We start from the raw sequence: 22,276 nt of genomic DNA on the forward strand, positions 1-22,276 counted from the left end.
TGTTATGTTATATGCTATCATGATACGTTATATGCAATAGTAGTAGAGTTCGGTTGTTAGGACCGTTGGGTAGTCAGACACCCCAGAATTATCTGACGGTATGTGATGGTATGCCTGTATGTTGGTCTGTTATGTTATGCGATAGAGGTAGCGGGAGGGGACCAGTCCCCGAGGATCGGTTGTTAGGACCGATGGGTAGTCAGCACCCCAGAATGGCTTGACACGGGTAAGACGGCACCCCAGAATGGCCGCATGAATAGGTCGGCACCCCAGAATGGCCGTACCGGGTAGTCAGGCACCCCAGAATAGCCTGGCAGTACGTATGTTATGTGTTTGTGTGGTATGTGGTACGTTGGGGGAACTCACTAAGCTTTATGCTTACGTTTACAGTTTTGTTTTCAGGTACCTCTGCACCGAAGGGGAAGGAGCCGGCGCGGTAGCGGCACGTCATACACACACTCTTCGATTTCCGCATTTACGAGATTTACTGGGATTGTACTCTGATATTTTGATGGGATGTATGGTTTGACCTTTTAGAACATGGTTGCGATGTGTTATGGTGTGATCAAACAATGTTTTTATTTATTAATGTTTTCTAAAGTAATATTTTAAAATGAAATTTTCGGACGTAAAAATTGGGTCGTTACAAGTTGGTATCAGAGCCCTGGTTTGAGGGATTCGGACACGCCTTCGGGAGTGTTTGGACTCAAATCGAGGGATTGAAAGATTTTCCAAAAGAAATTGTTCTTTAAAACCCGGAAAAGAGTCATAAGAAAGAGCAAAGTGTGTGACGTGCGCGACCGGCCGAGCTCAAGTAAGTATTCCCCATAGTACCCATACAAGTTTATGTTATGTTTATCAGCTTACGTAGAACTGCATGCTAGAATAGGCTAAGGATCTAGGAGTGACGCCTTATGTCCCTGCTTATGTGTTACAGCTTTATGAATATTGCATGCTAGAATTGAGTAGACAGCAGTAGGATAGCCTGTTTAGGTTACGCCTGATAGTATGAGCTTAGCATCCTATGTTAAGTGTTGTTTCTTGTTATAAGAATAGTTTTGGCTTGAGTCTGTTTTTCCCTTATCCGAATGCTGCTTGCTTCGTGCTTGGTGGGATTCTGAGTAATGGGAATTAGCCACTAGGTAAACACGTCACACCACATGTAATCAGGGTTGAATAATCCCAAAGTATTGGAACTGGCCCTATTGCGCAGCTCTTGTTTGAGTCCAACCGTTGTAGGGACGGATCTTTTACTTGAAGGATTATCTAATCCTCATCACATGTGATGGTGTTTAGGTGGTGGCTAACTGGCATTATGAGGAGACCTACAGCAGCTGAGGACCAGTCGTGTTGAACTTGAGTTTTCCCTAGGGCAAGCCTAGGATGAGAATAACAGAGAGTAGCAGTAGTAAAGGGGAGCAGGTGGAGTCGAGGAATTCCTCGGAGAAGGTACGGGTAGATGTGGAAGGTAGTATGAGCCCGTACCACTGAAAGCAGAGGATCCGTACCCGAGCCGAGGAAGGCCAAGACGAGACCAAGGAACCTGTAAGTAGTTGAGATCCCTCAGAAAGTAGCAGTACCACTAATGATTATTATGATGTTTTGCAGAATGGTGGTACTTCGACCGAGACCGACAGATGGCGGGTCAGGAGAGGGGTCAGGTTCGGGATCAGGCACCAAGCCGATTGATGAGAGGCTACGTGAGTTCATCACGTCGGAGATCACTAGGGGCATCCTTGAGTCGACCCCCATCATCTTTGGGTCGATCAAGGAAGGGATCATGGAGTTGATGGAGGATCGCCTACGGGCATTCAGGAGCGACTTGGCCTCTAGCCAGTCGGGATCTCGCACACTGTCCTTCAAGGACTTCAGGGGTAGTGGTGCGCCGGATTTCGATGGGGTGAAGGACCCCATTGTCGCCAGGCGGTGGATTGCGGATATTGAGTCCGCCCAGTTGACCAGCTTCTGCCCCGAGGGGTCGAAGGTGAGGTACGCAGCAGGGTGTTTACGCGACCGAGCCCGGGATTGGTGGGAGTCAGTGGGTGACTCATTGGGAGCCTCGGCTATCGAGGCAATGACCTGGTCGGACTTTGTGGCTAGGTTCAGGGCAGAGTTTGCACCAGCGGTCGAGCTTCAGCAGCTGGCCAGGGAGTTTCTAGACATGAGGCAGACGACAGAGACCGTGGCGGAGATCACCGCCAAGTTTCGGGAGAGGGCTTTATTGGTGCCCCAGTATGCAGGTGACGAGGATATGAGGAGGACTCGTTACCATGATATGCTACGAGCTGACATTCGGGAGCATGTTAGCTTTTCGGCTTGCCCTACCCTGGACTCCATGATTGCCAGGGCTAGGGAGAGAGAGATAGATTTGGAGCACATCCGGAAACGGAAACTTGAGGACGGTCAGGCAGCAGGGGCTTCGGGGAAGAAGCCCAAGGGATCAGATGGGAGGCCGAAAGGCCAGTCGGGACCGAGCCACGGCAGGAGGTGCGGCAGGCCGCACGAGGGGGCGTGCAGGATGGGATCGTCAGGCTGCTACAAGTGCGGCAAGTTTGGGCATATCAACAGGGATTGCACTGCTCCTGCGACAGTTATTCAGACATCGGAGTTGTTGTGTTTCCACTGCAACCAGAGGGGCCACAAGAAGGCCAATTGCCCCATGTTGACAGTTTCAGCGCCAGTGAAGGCGCCAGCTCCAGCGACCCTGCGGATCACGGATGGCCGTCAGGGCAAGGTAGAGGCTCCAGTGGTGAGGAGTCGGGCATTTCAGTTGACTGCCGAGGAGGCACGTGCCGCGCCCGATGTGGTGACGGGTATGATTCCTTCCTTCTATCTTTTATTTTACGTTGTTATGATATTGATATGTGCTCCGTGTGTATACATGTGTATTAGGATCGTTCCATGTGAACGGCATCCCGGTTCAGGTATTGTTCGACTCGGGTGCATCCCGATCGTTCGTTTCTCTTGCTCTTAGCAAGAGATTTCATGAGACTTCAGGCGAGTTAGATTGCCCGTTAGAGGTAGAGATTGCTGACGATCGATCGGTCCGAGCATCGATGGTGTTTCGAGATTGTGTTCTACGACTGTTTGAGGAGCGTTACCTGGTAGACTTGGTTCCCATTCCATTGCGTGGGAACAAGGTGATTATTGGTATGGATTGGTTGAGCCCTAATGGGGCAGTGATAGATTGCGCGCAGCAGCTAGTGCGAGTCAGGACCCCAAGCGGGGGAGAGTTAGTGATTCATGGAGAGCGGCCGCAGTGTGGACCCACTGTATGTTCAGCAGCGAGGGCTAGGCGCTACCTTCAGCAGGGATGCGCGGGTTATGTCGCGTATGTGATGGATACCCGGGAGGCGGGTAAGGCGACCGTGAGCGAGGTCCCGGTGGTTCGAGATTTTGTTGATGTCTTCCCGGAGGAACTACCTGGGATACCTCCGGAGCGACAGGTGGAGTTCAGGATTGACCTCATTCCCGGTGCGACTCCGATAGCCAAAGCACCATATCGGTTGGCTCCTCCCGAGATGCAGGAGTTGTCTACGCAGCTGCAGGAGCTGCTGGACAAGGGATTTATTCGGCCGAGCAGTTCACCCTGGGGAGCCCCGATATCGTTTGTAAGAAAGAAGGACGGGTCGCATCGGATGTGTATAGATTATCGGGAGCTGAACAAGGTAACGGTGAAGAACCGATACCCGATTCCGAGGATTGACGACCTATTTGACCAGCTTCAGGGAGCATCTTGGTTCTCCAAGATTGACTTGCGTTCGGGGTATCATCAGATGAGGGTCAGGGAGGAGGATATGCAGAAGACTGCGTTTCGGACGCGCTATGGTCATTACGAGTTCGTGGTGATGCCGTTTGGGCTCACCAATGCTCCTGCCGCGTTCATGGACCTCATGAACCGCGTGTGTAGACCGATGCTGGATCGGTCTGTGATAGTCTTAATCGATGATATCTTGGTCTATTCCAAGACTCGGGAGGAACACGAGGAGCATCTGAGGGAGGTATTGGAGACCCTGAGGAGGGAGAGCTTGTATGCCAAGTTCTCCAAGTGTGAGTTTTGGTTGCGCGAGGTGCAATTTCTTGGACACCTCGTCAACCAGAACGGGATTCTGGTTGATCCGGCCAAGGTCGAGGCCGTGATGAGATGGGAGGTCCCGAAGTCTCCATCCGAGATTCGGAGCTTCCTGGGATTGGCGGGCTACTATCAGAGATTTATCCAAGATTTCTCCAAGATAGCCGTACCCCTGACACGACTGACGAAGAAAGCCGTGGTCTTTCGGTGGGGACCCGAGAAGCAGGCTGCGTTTGAGATGCTGAGACAGAAATTGTGTGAGGCACCGATCCTAGCCCTGCCTGAGGGCGTAGAGGATTTTGTGGTTTACTGCGATGCGTCCATTTCAGGGTTGGGCGCAGTTCTGATGCAGAGGGGGCATGTCATTGCCTACGCTTCGCGGCAGCTCAAGCCTCACGAGGCAAATTACCCGACGCACGATTTGGAGTTGGGGGCGGTGGTCTTTGCCCTCAAGATTTGGCAGCATTACCTCTACGGGGTTCGGTGTACCATCTACACGGACCACAAGAGTTTGAGGTACCTCATGGACCAGCCGAATCTGAATATGAGGCAGCGGCGGTGGTTGGACGTGGTGAAGGATTATGATTGCGAGATCCTTTACCACCCGGGGAAGGCCAATGTGGTGGCCGATGCGCTTAGCCGCAAGACGGTGCCGATCAGGGACGTCTGTTTGAGGATGACTGTGGTGACTCCCCTGTTGGATCAGATTCGGGAGGCTCAACAGGAGGCTATCAAGGAGGAGCATCGGAAGAGCGAGCGTGTGGTGGGTCAGGTTTCCTCCTTTGATTATGATGGCAGAGGACTTTTGACATTACACCGTAGGGTGTGGGTACCGTATCACGGTGGCGTGCGTCAGATTTTGATGGAGGAGGCGCACAAGTCCCGATTTTCTATTCATCCCGGGGCGACGAAGATGTATAGGGATCTTCGTTCGGATTATTGGTGGCCTTGCATGAAGCGGGATGTGGCATGGTACGTCGAGCGGTGTTTGACCTGCAGGAAGGTCAAGGCCGAACATCAGAGGCCGCATGGCAAGATGCAGCCGTTGGACATTCCACTGTGGAAATGGGAAGATGTCACGATGGATTTTATCACAAAGCTTCCCAGGACCGCACGGGGAGTGGATTCGATTTGGGTCATCGTGGATAGATTGACCAAGAGTGCTCACTTTATTCCAATTCAGGAGAGCATATCGGCCGAAAAATTGGCCGACATCTATATCAGGGAGATTGTGGCACGGCATGGGGTGCCAGTATCGGTGATCTCGGACAGAGATGTGCATTTTACTTCCAGATTTTGGAAGAAATTCCATGACGAGTTGGGCACTCGTCTGCATTTTAGCACCGCCTTTCACCCGCAGACAGATGGTCAGAGTGAGCGGACCATCCAGACTTTGGAGGACATGTTGCGGGCGTGTGTGTTGGATTTCGGTGGTAGCTGGGATACCTATCTTCCCTTGGCTGAGTTCTCCTACAACAACAGCTATCACGCGAGCATTGACCGACCACCGTTCGAGATGTTGTATGGGCGGAAGTGCAGAACCCCGATATGTTGGGGGGAGGTTCGCCAGAGAGTCATGGGAAGCACCGAGGTGGTGCTAGAGATGATCGAGAGGATCCAGCAGGTTCGAAGCAGACTTCAGACTGCACAGAGTCGGCAGAAAAGCTACGCCGATAGACGTCGATCCGACTTGGAGTTCCAAGTCGGGGATATGGTCCTCCTGAAAGTGTCGCCTTGGAAAGGTGTCATTCGATTCAGGAAGCGGGGCAAGTTGGGCCCAAGGTTCATCGGGTCGTTCAGGGTTGCAGCCCGGGTGGGCAAGGTGGCGTATAGGCTGGATCTGCCAGCCGAGCTCAGTCAGATCCACAGCACCTTCCATGTTTCGCAGCTGCGGAAGTGCCTGGTGGACGATTCAGCAGTAGTACCGTTGGAGGATATTCAGGTTGATGACAGCTTGAATTACATTGAGCGCCCAGTCGCAATATTTGACAGAAAGACCAAGACGTTGAGAAACAAGAGGGTAGAACTAGTAAAGGTGCAATGGCAGCACCGCAAGGGTTCAGAATGGACTTGGGAACCGATGGACAAGATGATGGAGCATTACCCCGAGCTGTTTCAGGACCGGGCAGCAGACTTCGAGGACGAAATCTAAAATAAGTGGGGGAGATTTGTAGCACCTGGTTTCCGGTATGTGAATTTTATTTGAGCATTGCCCTATTTTAGCCTTGGACTCAGCGAGTCATAAGGTCCAACTCGCCGAGTAGGGACGAGACTCAGGACACGTTTAAGTGGGCAACTCGGCGAGTCCATATCCTGGACTCGGCGAGTCACCGCTGCTGGATGAAACCCTAAGTTTCAAGGGTTTGCACCCTATTTAAACCCTCATTCCGCCCCAACTCGTCCCCATTCACCCCCAGAACTCCCCCAACATCGTTTTCCCTTATTTCCTTGAGAGATTGAAGTGTTCTTGGTGTGTTCTTGAAGGTTTTGAGGAGAAAGAGGAGTAGATCAAGAAGAGGAGAAGGAGATCAGCCATCTTTGTGTCATTTCAACATTTTCCTTGAGGTATATCTCGTTTTTCCCCTGTTTCTATGCTTAAGATTCCATTTGAGACACTCTTGAGCAATTCTTCAAGCTTGTTTGTGCTTAATGTTTCGTAATAAGTGGATTAACCTTTAGATCTAGGCAAGATTGAGCTCCAGGAGCTCAGATCTGTTAGCTTTATGGCCCCATGTGGCTTGTTCATCCTAGATCTACCCTTTTGAGGCATTTTGCACCCTAAAATCCACATTAGTGAATATCCACACGTAAAGTTGGAAACTTTACGTGTGATTTGTGTCCTAGAAGTCCAGATCTATGAATGGCATGGACTGAAATCGAGTAAATCGGTGTATTTGGTGGATGCATGGCGGCGACTCGGCGAGTCTGGTCGCGAGTCACCGATTTGGTCCCTTCATGATGTATCGAGTTGAGCCGTGAGTCACAGGGGGTGACTCGGTGAGTTGGGAGCTGAACTCACCCATGTTAGGACTCGGCGAGTCAATGCCCTGACTCGGCGAGTCCAAGGCAATCTTCATAGATCAAGAACAGACTCGGCGAGTTGTTCATACAACTCGACGAGTCTTAGCATAAAGTGTTCTTCGGATGAAGATGAACTCGACGAGTTGTTCATACAACTCGGCGAGTAGGATGAAGGAGTGGAATGACAGTTAGAAGATGAACTCGTCGAGTCATAGCCCAACTCGACGAGTAGAACCAAGGACCCAGGACAATAGTTTGCTAGGGACTCGGCGAGTAGAGATCCACTCGGCGAGTCGGGTCAACTGAAAGTTGACTCTAGCATTGGCTTAGAGCTAGACCGGGGGTAAAATGGTCATTTTACCTAAAGGATAGTTAGCAGTGTTTGATTGAGTATGTTGTGGGAATTGCAGCCGGAGGACTCCCGGAGCAGCAGCAGTCAGTTAGTTCCCGATCAGTTCAGCAGCTACTTTGAGGTGAGTTACCTTCCAGTAGCGGTGGGTCTAAGGCCACAATGCCGGCCCACCAGTAGGAGACGTATGATAGATGATTGTCTTTGTGAAATCATCTAGGTTTTCTATTACCTGTTATGTTATATGCTATCATGATACGTTATATGCAATAGTAGTAGAGTTCGGTTGTTAGGACCGTTGGGTAGTCAGACACCCCAGAATTATCTGACGGTATGTGATGGTATGCCTGTATGTTGGTCTGTTATGTTATGCGATAGAGGTAGCGGGAGGGGACCAGTCCCCGAGGATCGGTTGTTAGGACCGATGGGTAGTCAGCACCCCAGAATGGCTTGACACGGGTAAGACGGCACCCCAGAATGGCCGCATGAATAGGTCGGCACCCCAGAATGGCCGTACCGGGTAGTCAGGCACCCCAGAATAGCCTGGCAGTACGTATGTTATGTGTTTGTGTGGTATGTGGTACGTTGGGGGAACTCACTAAGCTTTATGCTTACGTTTACAGTTTTGTTTTCAGGTACCTCTGCACCGAAGGGGAAGGAGCCGGCGCGGTAGCGGCACGTCATACACACACTCTTCGATTTCCGCATTTACGAGATTTACTGGGATTGTACTCTGATATTTTGATGGGATGTATGGTTTGACCTTTTAGAACATGGTTGCGATGTGTTATGGTGTGATCAAACAATGTTTTTATTTATTAATGTTTTCTAAAGTATTATTTTAAAATGAAATTTTCGGACGTAAAAATTGGGTCGTTACACCGTGGAGGGTTTCCATGGCATCCTTATATGTTGGTATGTACAAGTTATATGGCTTATATTACATTTCTTTTTGATTGGTTAAGACCATGTGGGGGTTCTCGTGGTAATTAGTTAAAACTATGTGGGGGTTCCCATGGTTGTTAGTTAAGACCATGTGGGGGTTCCCATGGCAATAAGCTAAGACCATGTGGGGGTTCTCATGGCACCTAGAGTAAGACCTTGGAGGGTTTCTATGGCATCCTTATATATTTGCATGCATGGCTTATGTGGTTGATATGGTTATGTGGTTTAGGTGATTATGTGGATTTTGTGGGGTATATTATGGGGAACTCACTAAGCTTCGTACTTACAGTTTTGTTTATGGTGTTAGGTATCATTGGTTTGGAAATGAAGGGCCCGACTTGATTGCAGCGCACACACCCGTGTTTTCCACATTATGTGATTTTTGGATGTAACTCTGATAAATGTTTTAATTAAGCAATGTTTTTGAATGGTTGGATTAAGTAACATCTTTGTTTGACTATGATGAAAAATAAAAAATTTACCCTGGATTTTTGGGTAGTTACAATAGGCTTATGGATCTCTTCAATACCTTATGTGGATATAAATATTGTCGAAACGAAGATGAAACGAAGACGTTATGGTTGTTTGAAGTTGAGGTGGATCTGGCTAAAAACTCGTTGCCACGGCATGATAGTTGCCACGACACAACGAAGAGTTGCCATAACATGACGATCTATCGGGCCCAAGGTTATGATTTTAGGGTTTTCAACATATTTAAGCATAACGTTCCTCATTTTTGCAGCTTTAATCATATCTGGAACCCCTTGGGAGAAACCCTAGCCTACGTCTTCAAGATTTGAGATCCTCCCTCTTATCACTCCTCTTTTGTATGCTTTTTACGATCTTTTGATTAAGCTTAAAGATAAAGAAGGTTATCTTGGTTGCAAGGAATGACGCTTCAAGCTTGGATCCATCAAAGGCACTACATTTCTAGTCTATTGTGAGTATAAAGTTCATATATTACTCTTTTGTTCTTTATAGCTCTTTATTTGTGGTTTTGGCACTTTTGGTCCATTTTATTAGTGATATTGGAACATCTTTTGATTAGTTTGGAATGCTTCTTGGACCTCATGGACTAGGAAAGTTATGATCTTTTTGCCTTCCCTTTTAGTCATGCAAGTTATCTTGTTCCTTTAGGTCATTTTGGTGTATTAAAGTTTTGATCTTGAAACATTGTGACATTATTATGGATAAACTTGGAAACTTTATCCATCTAGACATCTTATTGATTCAGATTGAAAGTAGGAGACTTGGACTTCATGGATTAAGTGAGAAAGATGCATTTTTTGTTCCCTTTGAGACTTAAAGTCTAGATCTTGGTGGTTTGGACCGTCCTAAAGGATAAAGTTGGAAACTTGATACATTATAAAGCTATTAGGAATCATATCTAATGATTTTAGCTTTGTTCCTTACGATTTAAGAACTTATTGAAGAAAAGCGTAACATCTCGGTCTTCAAGTATCTACCTTAACCCCATTAGTATGAGAATTAATTGTATTTGTCCCATAGTGGCATTTTGGTAATTTTGGCCGGACTTAGTACATTGGGCGTACTAGGGTGGAACTTAGTACGATGGATATACATCGATACGTAGGGCATACATGAAGAATTCCTACACCCTAGTTTTTAGGGTTTGGTCTATATATAAATATCATTAACTCCTCATTTCTCATTCACTCTCCAGCCTCCACTTGCCATTTCGTCCATCTAGAACTCTAGTCCTCCTTGAGAGTGTTTTTAGGCTTTTGTGGGTAATTTTGGTGATTTAGAAGGAATGAGAAGAAGAGAGGACCACCTTGAAAGAGCAAGCCACCTTAGATTTAGAATCTCACCACAATTTGGCATCATTTTAAGGTAAAATCTCTAACCTTGATGAGTATTGCTCTTAGTTCTTGTTACGGTTAAGTTTCATGCATTTTGGTCCCTTTTGCTTGGTGATCTTGAGTATGGTCTACTCTAGACTTCATGAGTTGTCCTTTCAGAGTTTTTTGGGTAGCTTGAGTCATAAAAATGGGTTCTTAGGCGTTAATATCCTTCCACGCATGAGCTAGGAAGTCCTAATAGGTTAAGGAGTTAGGGTTTTTGGTATTGGACACTTTATAGCCATGCAAAGTCATAAAGTTAGAAACTTTATGACTTAAAACATCATTTTGGGCTTAGATCTTAGTTTTGGATGAAAGGGATTGTTGGGTTCTTGGTGTTGCGTCTTGGGCTCGCTTCCTAGCCCATCTTTTATGCAGTATGGGCCTATCCATCCGTATCTTATGTTCTAGGGTTTGTGTATTTATAGATGTTTGCATGCATCTTTTACGTAATAGATGTTTGCATGCATCTTTTACGTAACTGATAGATTAGGGTTTTTACGGTGTAATTATAGAAGGTATCTTTTTGTAACCCTAGATTCCTCTACAGCGGAAGTTCTTCATCGACCTCTGCTGAGGATTGAAAGTTCTAATCATTCGCCACATTCAAATCCATTCTTGAGTATTGCTTTACATTGCTTTACATTCTTTATATACCTGTTTCAAAGATCTAATCGATCTAAGAGATTTTTATCTCATCAATTGGTATCAGAGCAGGAGGCTGTGTAATTCATACACATCTCTTCTGTGAAAGAAGCTATTAGGGTTTATTCCGCATTAACTAATATTTATTGAGCCGTCACCCCATAATTGACGTATCTCATTATTTGTTCGTTTTGCCCTAATATTATATATTACAAGTCTGATCTTTCAAACAGGTTATTCGATCAAGCATGGACGAGTCGCCATCTAATCCCATTAATATTTCGAACAGCATTGGATCAACAACAAAGATTCCCATCCTTTACACCCAAGATTATGAAGTCTGGGCAAATCACTTTGAAGACTATGTTATAGGATCTGAGGACAATGGATACCTCATCTGGGAAGCAATCGTATCGGGACCCTTTGCTCATTCTGCAACTTCAAGGATTATTAAAACTCAAAAGGAGTATAATGATCTTTTGAAAGATGTTAAAGATGTTGCCCAAGACGAAAAAGATAAATTTCAGTGCAATATTAAAGCATTGAGATTAATCAGATTCGCTCTTCAATCTGACACTTTCAGGCTGGTGAGTTCGTGCACTACTGCCAAAGAAATATAGGACAGGCTTCGCGAATTGTATTCTACGGACGAAGATCTTAAACACTCCATTCAAACCTTACTCTTATCCGAGTTTGGTGAATTCAAGCAGGGAGTCGAAGAAACTGTGACTCAAACGTTCGATCGTTTCAATCATCTTCGTAGCAAGATGATTAAACATGATATTGAAAGGAAGCTAATTGAGCAGAAAGTCACGTTTCTGAAACGGCCTCAGATCTGAGTGGAGAGCTGTAGTGTCCACAGTTAAAGCGCAAGAGCAATTCAAATCTTATTCTCTAGCGAAACTGGTGGGCATTCTGAAATCTCAAGAGAAGATCGTACTACAGGAGAAAAATGTAGTTTCAAGCCTGGGTTCCTTGGCCCTACTATCCAAAAGTAAAGCGGCGATGGAAGATGAAGACCTCAACTTAGAAGATTATGATCTTACTTCTGAAGACTATGCTATGATGGTATCAAATCCCAAGAGGTTCATCAAGAAAAGATTTCCCACCAATAAGAACCGTAATTGGCAGGGAAGTTATAGCTCTGAAAAGGTCAAAGAAGAACCGAAAGCAGAAGAATCAAAGAAGGAACCGAAAGCCTAAGGAGATTCGGGAGTGAGCTGCTATTACTGTGGAGGAAAGAATCACTATGCTAAAGATTGTGTCCTCAAGAAAATGGATGAAAAGGATGAAGAAAAAGATGAAGAAGCGTTGTTGCTGAAAAATCTGGATGACATCAGGAAGAAGAAATCTACTGCTAACCCGTCTATGAATGCTTTAATTGTGAAGGGTTCAAAGCCAATGATGAATTCGGAGGAGTGGAGGTCTGGTCAACCGACTCCGAGGATGATGAAGTAAGGAGGCCTTCTCATGGAAAAGCTTATGTGGCGAAATAGAAGGACAGCAGTGGAAGATGCTTGATGGTGTCCGATGTATCTCAAATGAGGGGATACAACACAAATGGTGGGAACAAAGACTCGAAGGAGCAACAGGACATGTGCTTTACAGCAAAACCGCTCAGCGTGCAATTCAACGAGCTTGATGAACTGATCAAGAAGGTACAATCCGTTTTTGTTTCATTTAAAGTCCCACAATGCTCATATGAAAAAGAATTAAAAAATGGTAATTCAAGAATTTCTCATCTAGACAGCAGCTTAACTCAAACTCGAGTCACCAATTCTAACCTAACTGACCAAATAAGCAGGGTGTCGTCGAAGAGTGAGGAACGAAGGATGTGGATCGAACTGAAAGAGTCGGAGTTAATCAAAACCAAGGACGAAAACATTTATTTGCAAAGAGACAATTTAAAACTTTTGAAACAGCGAAATGTTTTTTGTTTGATTGCTAAGCGTCTTTACAATAATATCACTCAAGTTCATTTGAACTGTGAAATAGGGCAGAAAATTCATCGTATGATCTTGCCTTTTCTTGAGTTTAAGGAATATGAAATCGACGCTGAAGCATACAATTGTGAAAGTGTGGTTTCGTCTGAGGATGTTAATCCAACGTATATGTATGGTCTATACAAAATTGAATCTTTCATTAAGTCCAAAGACCATAAGGACATGCTGAAAAACCTTTTGGATGAAAATGACAAACTGAATCTAAGGACCGAAACCATATAAAAATTTGACTCATTGAATGCCAAGCAGAAAATAAAATTGATGTTGAAAATGCATCTGAGCTTAATGAGGATAATGACATGAGTGAAATTTTTGTAGAGGACGAAGTTGACTGTTCCGAATTTGTCAAGAGTGAACCTGAAATCCACAAAAATCTCATCTCACAAAATTCTATGGAGTTCGCTCGCTTGTCCCAACAAAAGTCCCCGAAACTTGAAGAAAAAGCTGTTGTTTACCAAAAGGTAAGGACAACACCAAATCAGGTGTATAAGGTCACAGGTGTAACCGAACATCAAACAGCTGAACTCACAGCCATTGTAAACGAAGACAATGCTGATGGTTGTGATGAGTTCTTCTGGTCGGGTCCTATCGACAATGCTGATGAAACTGTTGGTCTATCAGAGCAAACATCCTGGAAGACAAAAGGAAGATATATTCCTGAGCCACTGAACAAGCCTGGTAACTTTAACGTACCGAGTACTAGTGGTACAAAAGATGTTCCTAAAGAAAAAGCAGACCCTAGTGAATCATCATCGGTTCAAAGTGGACCTGTTGACACCAGTCAAAATCAAAAGGCGAACATCCATCATCAGCCGAAACAGATGAGAAATCAAAAACGACAAAGGAATCAGAGATACAAGAAGAATCTTTCTGAAAGAAAACAGTTTTGGCAATCTCAAAATGCCTATTTCTCATATCGTGACAGAAATTTAAAGTCAGAGAAAACTACTGTTGGATCTCAAGAGAGAAATAACAACCGAAAGCAGAAGTTCGGTTCAGAGAACTGTATCGACCGAAAGCAGAAGTTCAGTTCAGAGAACAGTATCAACCGAAAGCAGGAGTTCGGTTCCGAGAGCAAAAGAGACCAAAATTCTAGGTTCGGTCCCACTGATAATAAAAACCGAAAGAGTCACCTAGAATATCAAGTCAAGAAATCATCTCAGTCTAAATTCTCTCATTCTAACTCTTCTAATTCTTCCAATCATTCTTCTTCTCAACCCCATTCTACATCAAATTCTACTCAAACTCAAAAACCTAAATCTCCAATTGACCTGAAAGGGAAATCAAAGGTTTTGTCAGTTAAATCCGAGACCAAACCAAAAGCATCAAATCCCACTAATATTAAGGTTTTCACCATCAAAAGGAAAGATGAAACAACGTTAATAAAAAGAACATATTTTGTTGACATCTCTCTTACTACTCCTGTTCCTGTGAAAGGCTCACGTGGACCCAAGACACTTTGGGTTCCTAAATCTGTTTAATTTGTGCAGGTTATCTGTGACGAGCAGTTCGACGAAGAATGGTATATTGACAGAGGCTGCTCACGTCACATGACAGGAAGGAAGGAAGAGCTAAGAGAATTCAGATCTCTTTCAAATGGTGGAAATGTCAAGTTCGGGAACAACTCCTTCGGAACCATAAAAGGCTATGGAATGATTACAAACGGTGATTTCACGATCAGGAAGGTTGCATATGTAGAAGGACTACAACAAAATCTCATCAGTGTATCTCAGCTTGTTGGAGGTACTGGTCTCAAGGTCTCGTTCGATGATGAGGGTTCGGAAATTATTGAGAAGCAAACAAACAAAGTTATTCTCAAATCAGAGCGCAAAGGTGAAATGTTTCCTTTAAATCTCAAACCAATCAAAGGGAATCCAGCAATCTGTTTGTTATCAAAAGCACAATCTGAAGAAAGCTGGTTGTGGCCGGAGGTCATGTTCGTGGTCTTCCATTGCTCAAGTACGATATAGAACATTTGTGTGCGGCATGTGAAATGGGGAAGCAGAGTCGTCAAAGTGATCCATCAATCATAAACACAAAAGTTGTTGAACCACTAGAGTTACTTCACATTGACTTGTGTGGTCCATCATCAATTGAAAGTATCGGCGGTAGCAAGTACATTCTTGTTATTGTTGATGACTTTTCGTGTTTTACATGGGTGTTCTTTCTGAAGCTTAAATCTGAATCGACTCACAAGCTAAAGATGTTCATCAAGCAGGTGGAAGTACAACTGAAGAAAGCCGTTCGGAACATCAGGAGTGACAATGGCCTGGAGTTCAAAAATAAAGAATTCGAAGAATTCCTGGCGGAAAGAGGAACTAGTAACAACTTCTCAGCTCCCTACACACCTCAACAAAACGGTATAGTTGAGAGGCGGAACCGATCCTTGTGTGAAGCAGCTCGAACCATGCTAAATTTTGCTTCTTTACCTTTGTATTTTTAGGCCGATGCTATATCTGCAGCTTGTTTTACACAGAACAGGTCATATCTCAATAAGTGATTCACGCTCACTCCTTATGAGATCATAAACAACCGGAAGCCAAATGTTAAATTCTTCCATGTGTTCGGTTACCGGTGCTTCATCTTCAATTCTAAAGAGCATCGCAACAAATTTGATGTCAAAGCCGATGAAGGGATTTTCCTGGGCTATTCTCTCACTTCTAAAGTGTACAGGGTATTAAACAAACGTTCAAGGAAAATAGAAGAGACGTATTACGTGACCTTTGATGATAGCTATGTCAAAAAGTCAACAGCAAACATAAACTCAACTGGTGAAATCTTTCCTCAAACAGGTCAAGTCACAGCATCAATTGCAAATCTCTTTGAGAAGTTTGTCGAGTTATTTGATGAACCAGAGAAGGCTATTAATTCGGAAGCCAGCGCAGCAGACAACAAGGTGGATCATCTGAAGCAACTAGGAGAAGATGCTACAAGGCGAATGAATGAAGGAGTGCCCAGTTCCGGCGCATCAGTCGAGGGGGAGCACGCCGATACTGCAGCACCCGAAGGTATTGTAGCACCCGAACGCTCCACAACACCAGAATGAACAATAGCACCCGAAGGTACTGTAGCACCCAAACGCTCCACAACACCAGAAGGCACAACAACACCCGAAGGTAATGTATCACCCGAAGGTACTGTAGCAGCTGATCACTCCACAGCATCTGAAGGCACAGGAGCACCCAAACTCTTCAATATACCCGAAAGTCCGACTATTCCAGAAAGCTCTTCATTCGAGGGGGAGAATGCCAATATGCTCTATAACGATGAAAGTCAATCCGAACCAGAAGAGATGGTAAACGCTGAATTGGATCCTTCCTATGATCCAAATTACCCTCCTCTCATCAAATGGACCAGAAATCATCCAGTATCTCAAGTTGTAGGTGATGTTTCTGAAAAGGTTCTGACCCGATCACAACTTAAGGAAAAAAAACTTCCCTATTCTCCAAAGTAGAATTATGTATGTTTAATTCCTTCGTTTCAAAAGTTGAACCCAAGACAGTTAACACCGCTCTCGATCACTCCGATCGGGTTCAAGCTATGCAAGACGAACTGAACGAATTCGAAAGGAACAAAGTTTGGCGCCTCATTCCAATTCCTCAAAATGCATCAGTTGTTGGTCTCAAATGGGTATTTAGGAACAAAATGGACAAGGAAGGGAATGTGATTCGAAACAAAGCACGTCTGGTAGTGAAAGGATACTGTCAGGAGGAAGGAATTGACTATGAAGAGACATTCGCTCTAGTTGCAAGGCTGGAATCTGTTCGCATTTTTCTGGCCTATGCAGCACACAAAAACTTCGAGGTCTACCAAATGGATGTCAAATGTGCTTTTCTGAATGGAGAACTCGAAGAAACAGTCTATGTGGAGCAACCTCCCGGCTTCGTCAATGAGAAGTTCCCAAATTACTGGTATATTCTGGACAAGGCGGTTTATGGTCTGAAACAAGCTCCTAGGGCCTGGTATGAAACGCTAACAAAGTTTTTAAAGATGTCTAAATTCAAACAAGGTTCGGTTGACCCAACCTTCTTTCGTAAAAAGGAAGGTAACCACCTTATGATTGTACAAATTTACGTCGATGATATCATCTTTGGCTCAACGAATCCCAGCTTAACAGCTGAATTCAGAAAGCTGATGGAGACTAAATTTGAAATGAGCTCCATGGGTCCGATTAACTTTTTTCTTGGATTAAATATTAGACAGGGACCCGAAGGCATCTTTATCAACCAGGAAGCATACACCAAAACTCTTCTTGCCAAATTTGGTATGATGGGAGATTCAAAGGTCAAGGTTCCAATGGCTTTTGGAACCAAACTCACCCCTTCACTGGAGAAACCAGCAGTTGACATTACGCTATACCGCTAGATGATTGGGTCATTAATGTATCTTACTGCTAGCAGGCCTGACATCATGTTTTTCGTATGTTACTGTGCTAGGTTTCAAGCAAACCCACGAGAACCTCATATGCTTGCAGTGAAGAACATACTTAGGTATCTGAAGCGAACTACCTCTCTCGGTCTTTGGTATCCATCCAACTCAGGCTTCTTCGTTCAAGCCTTCTCTGATGCAGACCTTGGAGGATGTGGTTTAGACAGGAAAAGCACCATAGGGGGTTCCCAATTCCTTGATGGGAAATTGGTCAGCTGGCAGTCAAAGAAGCAAACCTGCGTTTCCCTTTCTACAGCCGAAGCAGAGTACATCGCAGCCGCCTCCTGCACATCTCAAGTCATATGGATCCAAAGCAAGCTCAGGGATTATGGACTTAACATGAAAAAGATCCCACTATATTGCAACTCAGAAAGTGCAATTAGGATCTGTCACAACCCAGTGCAACACTCTAAGACCAAGCATATAGCACTGAGGTATCACTTCATTAAGGATCATGTGGAGGATGCTAATGTCGAAATTCACTTTGTTCGAACCACCGATCAACTGGTAGATATCTTCACCAAAGCCCTACCTGAAGCCAGTTTCAATAAAATCCTTCATGGTCTAGGAATGATGGAATCAGAATCGGTACCAAAGACTTCATCCCAAAGTTAAAAAGTAAGGAGCGAAATGAACCGAAATGAACCGAACGTTCGGTCCATTTCGGGTTCAGTTCACATGGGAACCGAAATGAACCGAACGTTCGGTCTATTTCGGGTTCGGTCCCATAACACATATTTTCGCTCAATATCAAAAAAAGGTGTTGTCTATGGTTGTACACATTTGTAAAGCTGTTTTCTAAAAATCCAAAAATATTTTTTTTAGGAACCGAAATGAACCGAGTGTTCGGTCCATTTCGGGTTCGGTTCAAATTTTTTTTATTTTATTATTTATTATTCTTTCTTATTCTGTATTAGTTTTTCCCTTTTGTAAAGCTGTTTTCCAAAAATCCAAAAATATTTTTTTTTAGGAACCGAAATGAACCGAGCGTTCGGTCCATTTCGGGTTCGGTTTAATTTTTTTATTTTATTTTGTATTTTGTTTGGTTTTTCTCTTTTCACAATCTTAAAATCTCCAAAAATATTTTTGTCTCATTCTTGTTTAAAAATTACTTGGGATAGGTTTGATTCTCATACTTTATTTTACCTAGTTAAGCGTCCCTAGAAGCATGCTGCTGCATGTTGTCCAAAGCCTCAACTGATTTTGAATAAAAGCCTTAATGACTAGGTATATACAAACCTTGTTGATGTGTGTAAAACTCACTTAGTTTTAATCCTACTTTAATTATCAAATAACACACAAAAGGCAGTGAACCTATCAATTGTGGTATAGCTAAATAAGCAGGGTATCGAACACAGCGAACGGCAAATTAAATTAAAAACTAATTCTATCTAAGTTACTTTAGCAAATAAGGGTTTTTTCTCTAGTTTTACAAGACTAGAAACTTACTAACTAAAACTAATGCAAGACTAGAAAAGAACAAATTAACTAGATTCAATAATGGGAAAGAAACTTCTGTTTAGTTCAACTCGGTTAACTTTATGGTTGATTTTAAGGTAATAGTGCAATGGATTAATTCTCTCGTTGGTTACCGATTCAAGTGATTAAGTTTGTGTTCACTACCCTAATCCTTAGCAAATAAACTAATTCAAACAGTGGCCAATTGCTTAATTTAATTATATTTACTAGATTAATTATTCGGGTTAAGTTAGACTTGCAATAGCTAATTAATTCGTTATTCTTAATTAACCTCTTGTTCGATGGTCATCTTACAAGCTTGCACATGAGTTTACTCAATTTCCTTATTAATCCTAGTTTCATATTCATTAATCCTAGACATATGATATAGTGGTCACATATCATATGAGGTTGATAATCAATAGATGTTCATGCTAATCAATTATCTTCCTATTAACAGAAAATTAATTATCATTCATACACAAGGTTCTTTAGCAAGCTAAAATAACAATTAATTACCAACTTGGAATTAATCCTACCAATCAATCAAACCATATTGTCAACTTTGTATCCCCAAACAGAAGTCTAAAGAAATTAGTTCATAACTAAGGTAAATAACAGCAAACAAATAAGTTCAAGTTGCTTAATCATGTTGACAAAACAAAAGAATTAAGTAGAATGGTGAAATTACGCCTTAATTACTCCCGGAATTGGATTCTAGCCTCTTTGGTCGACTTCTAGGGTTCTTCTGGCTTCTTATTCGCAGCTAAGCACTTCTGAAACTTCCCAGAATTCTCCCTTCTCGCATTGTAGAGTTATCTTTATATATGCGTTCCGACTCGTCGAGTCATATGGTGACTCGTCGAGTCCCTCTCACAATAGTCGTAATCCGATAACTATCTTGACTTCCGAATGCTTATCTTTCTGAATCCGCGACCGGACTCGTCGAGTCAAGGGGCAACTCGACGAGTAGAAGCCTTTTATGGGTGTTTTCTTTCTTCTTTCCACTCTTGAGCTCCTAACCGCTTCTCTTGCTTCCTTTCGCTTCCGAGCTTCACCTTTGGACTGAAAAACATAATTTAACACTTTTAAGTACCATTTGTCCATAATATGCAACAATTTAGCTAATATATGAATAATAAACTACACTTAATACACACTAAATATGCACATATCAAAATACCCCACACTTGTCTTTTGCTTGCCCTCAAGCAAAACTGAATTTTAACACATTAGAATCACATATAATAACTCCAATCCAACCCAGCCATTACGCTAAGACTGCAATGCACGCATTTGTGTCTAAAATTCCTGAAAACCCCCCATACTTCAAATACTCACAATCCTCATAAACATTCGCCCACTCACCCCGAACTATGCTCATTTTATGCAACCCTCCGAATCCATCATCAGAAAACCTCTTTACCCTCAAGGTATTTTTAATTGAGCAACCCAAGCATACATAATCTAGACAATTATAATTTATGATACCACATCGGAGCTCTTTGGAATTCTTCACTTGCTTGATAATTTGATCTTTAATATCTTTGAATTCACCACCTTTGTTGTTTGATTTTTGGTATCTTCAACTCTTTGAATTTCTTCGGAATTTTCGATCTTCATATTTCATACTTAACTTTGATGCTCCAAAAATTCTTCAAACTTTTTCTTGTAATTCTCTTTTTTTTTTTACATGTATACCTCACTTTTTCACTCAAATCCCTACATGCTTAAGCAGGGGCGCTCAATCTCAACCTTTATTGGCTAATGATAAAAATCTTCCTGGATACATTTCAGGTTTAGGCTGCTAAACATATTACATCCCTCAGGCTGAGCAAGGTCGTGTTTTTGTCTCATGATTTCACTGAAATAAGGAAGCCACAAATGCACTAGAACGTATATAGGCTCAACTAAACATTTGGGTTGTCATGCAATTATCAACACAATTCTAACATGGAATCCTAATTTTTTTACCAAAATTTTCTAAATTAAATCCTAAATAATCCTTTTGGTATGCAAAATTTTTAAAATTGACTTATGTAACCAGCCCCCTACCCCACACTTATGTGATGCAATGCCCTCATTGCATATTATGCATAAAAACAGAAAAATAAAGAGGGAATTGGAACAAACTCCCCTGGGATAGCAGTGGATAGGTTGATCATTCTCATTTAAGCTCCATCTTCAATAAACTTCATACATGGGAAAATCTCATCCATGTCTAGTGTGGGTCGCTCTAAACATGCGAAAATCGGCGTAAGATCTTCAAGAATGGATATGGAATTAGAAGGATGCAAGTGGTATAAGTATTAGCATCAAATCAGCAGTCGTTCGGCTCAAAAAATGAATGACTCGTCGAGTCTGATGATGGACTCGCCGAGTAGCAGCGCGCCGTCTAAAATTTTCTGGAAATACAATGCGACTCGTCGAGTCAGCTTAGTGCACTCGACGAGTTGGCCACTGAATGAAAAATCTTGGTATGTGGCAACTGTTTTAGCCTCTCACAACTTCGTTAACCCTTCCTCACATGCGGACTCAATCGCTCATACCCCTAAGACTGGACTTGACACTTTGACGTTAAAAACTCGCTTCCTTGACTCGCTCTCACACGCAAAAACATCCATGCTCTACATCTCTATACCATCCTAAGCAAGCAATCAAAATGCAATCCTGAAAATAACTAAAGCAAACAACTATTAAGCATAATAATATCTCAAAGCATACACACCAAAAACAAAACAAAATAAAAATTGAAATTGTTTGAACACAAAAACACAAAAATCAATCCTCATCTTCCTCCTCATCATCGTTGGCTCCACTTCCCCCAGCTCCGCTTTGTCGTGCACCAATCCTCTCATCCCAAGATGGAATGTATGGGTAATTCCCACCATCAATATGTGGAATATTGAAGTGGTCAAAAAGTCGTATGTGGGATTGGTTGCTAAAATTTAGCCCCCTCGCCATTTGGTCTTGCATCCGCCTCATCTCTATATTGTACCAATCCATTGGTACGTCTTCAGTCTCTACCGGAATCACTAGCGGCTCATCCTCCACATCCCGTTCCCTTCGCGATCTCACCCTCCTTCCCGGTGCTTCGGGACCTACAACTGGGTCATCATTTGGGATGGCATAATGGCCACCACCATAGTCTTCAATGATTCGTGCTCTGCGGAAAAGAATGGGATTAAATGGGGGTGTCGGGATCAATGTCAGGAGGTTCCAGGCACCACGGTTCATCAACCCGAATGAATTAGCCAATCGAGTGACAAACATGCCTCCATTGATACGCGATGTTTTGCGATCTTTGACCGCACCCACTGAGAGGTATGAAGCAATGCACCACGGGATGTTGCAAAAGACGCCGGGCGTGATAATGCTCCATAGGTAGAAAACATCAAGGTTGGAAACCTTGTCATCGTCCTTCCTTTGGTTGATTGTGGAGGAAATAAGGCGGTGAATGAGGCGGTGAGTCGGGGATCGGATGCTCCCTTCT

Source organism: Lactuca saligna, chromosome 4 (genome assembly GCF_052625555.1).
Source record: "Lactuca saligna cultivar CGN05327 chromosome 4, ASM5262555v1, whole genome shotgun sequence".
NCBI classification, from domain to species: domain Eukaryota; kingdom Viridiplantae; phylum Streptophyta; class Magnoliopsida; order Asterales; family Asteraceae; genus Lactuca; species Lactuca saligna.